Below are 6,000 nucleotides of genomic sequence, written 5' to 3'. Positions count from 1 at the left end.
GCGCTGCTCACGGCAACGGGCATCCGTACGGTATTCGGACGCTTTCATGCATTAATTAGTGTTTATTTGAATATATCATTCTCAGGCTTAGTGCCCGCATGCTTTTGAAAGAAAAAAAACTGTTTTTTGAAATGTGAAATTGCCATTTACGTTACCATTCCCAGTTTAAGAATTCTGTCGTCTGTTCACATCTTGTCAAGCCACAGAAGAGACACGTCATAAATGAAGAAATATTTATTGCATGGCACTAAACGGAACAACAAGTTCCAATTGTCATCATTCTTTGCAATACACATATAAAGAGTGGGTAACACACCACAACAGAGACGATACACAGTAGTGAGAGGAAAATACGTTTCCAAGAATGAAAAAAAAATGCACAATTAAAGGTATCACAACCACACAAAGGATTTTTTCTCCACGGTAATTGAAAATGCAGAAAACCCAGAAGACTCCAGAAGACTCAGCCATCCACAGGTTTACTTGTATCTACGACACCCTCAGACTCTGTGCGCTGTTGCAGTCATATAAAAATATCAACCATAACATAATCTAGACACTGGGATACTTGCAACTGTTTACAACCACTATCTCCGCAGATAATTTTTTTAGTCTGGTAATTTCTCCAGTTAGGATGTGAAAGAAGGCAAAACTTAGGCTTTGATGGCCTCGCTTATTTGATGAACTCTACTGAGGTCTATTGCCTCGGGGCAACTTCAAATCAGTAGCGGTAATTGAACAGAAATCACATTTGTGTGGATATACACACGCAAAAGGTTAAGAGGAAAGAAATCAACTTCCTAAATTGGTTCCTTGCAAGGGTGCATTTTCCCAAGAAGCCGGGTTACCTTCCGAAAGCGTAGCCTTCCCAGTAAAGGCAAAGGGCCAGGCGGGGATATTATAGGTACGTGCACGTAGTCAACCGACAGGTTCCAGGCTCGATTAAGGCACACAAATTCATGCCTTCCGCTGTCAATACGAACAGTATAATATAAGAAACAAGGAAGCAGTATTTGCTTCTTGTGTATGAGACAATGGTGGCACATTACAGAGTCCCATAAGCATTTGACAATGTAGGTCCCGACATGGTTCTCTTCATCTAGGCCACTCCGACCACACGCAGCACGTACGGTGACAAACGACATTTAGCATGACCTCTTACCCTGCAGTCTTCTTAAGGGTCTTAATGTAAAAGGGTTTTTGTGGATGTACTGTTTTCACAATATTACAACTAGCAGCAACAATAATTTGCGAGTGGAGTTTGGAGACTGTATACGCTGTTGTGAGTGGTTTTAATGAGATTAGGCATGTCAGAGATAAAAAACAGGTTGTTCCTTGAGTCAACGAAAGGCTTTTTAGTTGTCACGCCTTATTGAGTGCCGAGGCTTGCGTTAGATTTTCGGTGCTAATGGCAAGGTTCAATAGATGGAATACAGTTGCGGTATCCATCAGGAGCATCAATAAGGCAGCAAGAAGCATTGCAGGCAGTAATTAATACAACTGAATAACGCTGGGAGAACAGTTGGCACGGCCACTTTTGTGAGTCGTGTCAGGGCAGGATCCATGAAGTGCTTACACCATGTTTGGTATGGCGAATGCAGCTGGCTGGTTGGCTCTGTCTTGAGGGCACCTGTAGACCTGCACAGGTGATAGGTGATGTAGTACACAAACTGCTTCCAATGACAGATGACCTGCGAACAGTCTGTAAATTTCACTGCAACTAGTACTCAAGTATTGCCTCCAGTGCATGCCACCTATTTAAAACACAAGTTCTCTTATTCTATTCAGCAATCATGCGGTCAAGCTATTAGCAACACTAAAAATATGGGTCTTTGTAATTTCGCAACACTAGTTAGGCACATTCTTAATGCAATTCAGCTTTGTTTGGGTTAACAAAAATGATAACGCTGCTCACATAGCCTGAATCCCTTTGTCTTTTTTTGTAAAATCAGGACGAAGAGTGAGAGCAAACTGAACGTAATACAAAGATTAAACAAACCTGTTGCCCCACGGGCTCGCGAAAGAAACGCATCCCGAGAACGGGCACCTGGCGAAAGTATATTTGGGCGCTGTGTAGGCACCATGGCAAGCAGCAGTGACCGTCGTACTGACCGCCAGAGGCCATGCCCTGAAAAACATGACAAGAACACACATAGCTCCGACTGAATAGGTGCAATCTGCGCAATACGTGTTTTGTGAAACTAGCCAAAATATGACTAGAGAAAATATGAATAGAGAAAAAAGAGCAAACGCTTGAAAAAAATTCCCGCGCCTTCCCTCGAGGGGAACACGAGTAAATGCAGAGCATTGGGGCCTCAGTACTGGTTGAAGGCAGTGTTGCTTCCATCGCTTCTTCCGTGATGCTGGAGTAGAAGACACGAGTAAACGTGGGAGCGAGCGTCAACCAAGGAAGGAAGGAGCAATGCAGTGACTGAAGCACGAGCGACCGCTAGCGGCTTTATATTTGCAGCGCGTGCAGTAGAGGGAGAGCGGTACGGGGGGGAGAGCGCGCATGCGCAAGCAGCGCGCGCTCTTCTACGCCCCACCGCGCTGCTATCACGCACCTGTTACGCCGAGACACGGCCGGACTGGAGGAGCGGCGAGCACGCACTTTCATATGAAAGTGCGCGCCCGCCGCTCCTCCAGCCCGGCCGTGGCCGAGACCGCGACGGAGCGTTCCGGGGGTGACGAGCGAACGGGCTGACTACGACGCATGCGCGCACCTGCTGCGGACGCGGAGCTGTGGACGCCGTCCGACGCAGGAAGAGGCGAGGCTAAGAAATGCTCTGCATTTAAAAACGGCAAGTGGGGAACAGTTCTATGCAATGCCTGCGATACCGGAATTGATATACGATGTGGAATGAAGACCAAATTTGAAGGTTTCAATGCACTGCGCACTCACCCCGCTTCGAGCAAAGCTGTTATCTGCCGACGAAAGACTGGTTTTTACCGTGCCTAACGCGCAAAAGCGAAGAGACGCGCGCGCGTTATCGGCTTCGGCGAGTGGGTTCGCTTTATACAAGGGCAGCTTGGTATGCCCCCATGTGTAAAACTTACGATGAGTGTACGGCTGCTGGTTATGCCCAGATAAGCCAAATTAATGCATATACGGCTACTTCGTCGTGTACGTTAGCCCGGACGGCTTTGCAGTGCATCACGGCCATAATAAATAATAGCAGTAACAGATGGCCAAGCTAGCAATGGCTAGCTAGTGTAATACAACGCAGCCTGCGGCTCACGTAATTCAGTGCAGCGACAGCGCACAACGCCTGCTTCGCCTACGGACCGCCGGCCGGCCGGCCGGCCACTTCCGCAACTCACCGCCGTCGTTTGCGGCACGTAAACGCTACGTGCGACGACGGGCGCCTACCGCTGGCATCCCTCAGCGCTAAATAAAACGGCACAACCAGCCTAAAATATCATTACGCACGGCTAAAAGATTGTGTCTTACGCGTTTCCGGAGCATTTCCAAAGCGCTTGTCCTAAAGACGCAGCACTAGCTATGCCTGATGCCCTGATGCTCGCAGCGTTTGCAGTACAAGGAAACGTAAATATGATACGCCACACCAGCACTTTAAAAAAGAAAGTCTCATTTTTCGTTCAGGATGCAAAACTGATGTCGCAAAGAAAGCGGTCGGCGTTTCCTTCTTCACAACAGAGGTTAGCACGAGGCTGCAGAAACGCACGTGCAAACGCTACCTAAAGAGCCAAATGGCGGCTTGCGCTTGCGGCTTGGCCAGGCTTGGCACAAAGAAGCCACAAAAATTTACATTCACAGCCATTCAACTTATTACACAAATAAAAGTGTGTAGTCTAATGTGTAACAAAATTTTAGAAGTATAATATTGTGTGTTAGCTTAATTTTAGATATATAGTTTTTTACCACTTGCGCAGACTGCCGGATGGTGCGGGAGTCAGGCCACCCGGCCGCGATAAGCCCGTGTGTCCACTCTTCTAATTTTTTATTTCTCTATGCTACAACGGCGTCGCTCTGCGGTGCTTCGGTGACCATCGCAGCATCGCTGCAGGAAGCAAGAAAATCAGCGCGCCTGCGAGTAAAACAGGAGGCGCATGCGCGCCGCGCTGTCTCGCAACAGGCGCCGGGCCTCCAGAGCGCGCATCGGTTGCTTTTGCCACGCGCTCTTGTGGTGCGCAATATTAAGTCTCCGCCTGTACTTTCGCGGACGCTTGATGAGCACGGCATATAGCGGACGGCTGGCAGGCACGGAAAAACATTGGCACATTAGGCCAAAATGTGCCATCGGAATGAAAGGAATGCTACAAAGGCGTCGGTCTGCAGTGCTTTAGTGACCATCGCAGCACCTATGCAGGAAGCAAAAAAATCATCGCGCCTGCGAGTATTCCAGGACGGTGGGAAAACCTGCAGTGGAGGCAGCAAACGGTTTGCAGGGTTCAGTTGGGAGTCATGACGACCTCCCCGCTGGGCAAGCCGATTCCGGCCTGCCGCCAGCTCAGGTAGCTGACCTCGAGCAACGGCCAGCCGAGCTCGTAGAGATTCAGGTGTCTGGGGCGGCTGAGCCGTCTTTTGAGACAGGACAGCCTGGTTGTAGTGTAGTTCTGACAGTGAGAATGAACGGGAACACGCTTCAGTCTTTGCGTGCTGAGGCTGTTGCTGAAAACGCGAGGGAAGACGAGATAGGGTCTGTTGGACGTTACGAGGTGTCTAAAGAGCTCGTCGTACCCGTTTCACTCCCAGCTGATGCTCCCGATGATAGGCCAACATCGGCTGAGTTAGTTGAGGTTCCGCTGTCGCCTGTGGCTGAGCCGAAGTCGGGAACCGATCAGCCTAGAGGAGAAAACGAAAACGCGTTCCGATGTTCGCTTGCCGAACGCGTTCGTAAAAAGGCGAGCAACGAGGAGATAGCAAAAACTTCCGCGCGTACTTGTGGCGCGTGTTTCAGTGCGGGCACGCCAAGGGGCAAAGCCGTGAGCTCGCATCGGGCAAAGGGAACGCCGCCTCCAAGAAGGAGTGCGCGCCTCTCGTTTGAACGTTGGAAAATCTCGTTCGCTCCTCCGCGCGCTCGACCTTTGTCGAACAAGACGACCGGTGTCCTTTCACGCGGTCGCAGCAGCGTTCAGAGAACGGGCGCTCCTAAACTGCGCTACAAAGGGGAAAAGCTCAGGGCTGTGACGAGAGATCAAATCGCAGCTCTCAGCGCGAGAAGTGGCCTGTAGACGCTTGACTTTCTCAAGTTCATTGTTTTTCCTGGAGCAGGTTTCGCCCTTTACGATTGCATTTTTTTGTGTGAGGGACATTTCCAATCACGCGAAATGTCAACTTTCAGGTTGGCTCACTTGTCTAAAGTACTGCTGGGCAAAAATATAACTGGTGTAGTTACTTATTAGCGTATTTTATCGCAACTAAAAGCCTGGTAGATCTTCAGTGTGGATTTGTCTTCGCATTTGCCGGCGATGCGGTTGTGTCTTCCTATGTTGTTCTGTTGCTTGCCTGACCAAGCCAGAGACGTTCTTGGGGAGCCACTACTCGTCCAGTGACCTGCCCGGTGAAGCTCCAGCACGGTGTCGTACAGCCAAGGCCTGGAGTCGAGCGTCTGCCGAGCACTTCACTTCGAAAGCATCCCTCCGGATAACGGTTGAAGACCCTTATCCATCGGGATCTCGGACCCCCGGCAGAGAAGCTGTTACGAATCGGCCAGCGCCGCCGTACTTTCCCGCATCACTCCACGGTTGTGCGGCGAAGCCACTGCGTGCGCCTTTCTGCCGTCAGGCGCCACCATGTCGGTGACAAGTTTCGACAAGCCGAGCCAGACGCTTCGCTTTCGGCGCATTTCAAAACTTCGGCGGCTGCCGGTGAGGCTCGTCTCAACGCCCTTCAAGGACACAGAGGCCCCGTCGATCGCAACGGAGTCCTCCTTTCTCCCCTCTCTCGGACTCAACGTACGCCGAGGCTACCAACGGCTTACGAACTCTGAAAAGAGCGTTGTGTGTGTCTGTGACGTTCGTGGCGTGTTGCAGCTT

This window comes from Haemaphysalis longicornis, unplaced genomic scaffold (assembly GCF_048455015.1).
Source record: "Haemaphysalis longicornis isolate Haplotype H1 unplaced genomic scaffold, Haemaphysalis longicornis Haplotype H1 scaffold_1, whole genome shotgun sequence".
In the NCBI taxonomy this organism is placed as follows: domain Eukaryota; kingdom Metazoa; phylum Arthropoda; class Arachnida; order Ixodida; family Ixodidae; genus Haemaphysalis; species Haemaphysalis longicornis.
The sequence above is the reverse complement of the archived record's forward strand: the minus strand, read 5'-3'. Positions refer to the sequence as shown.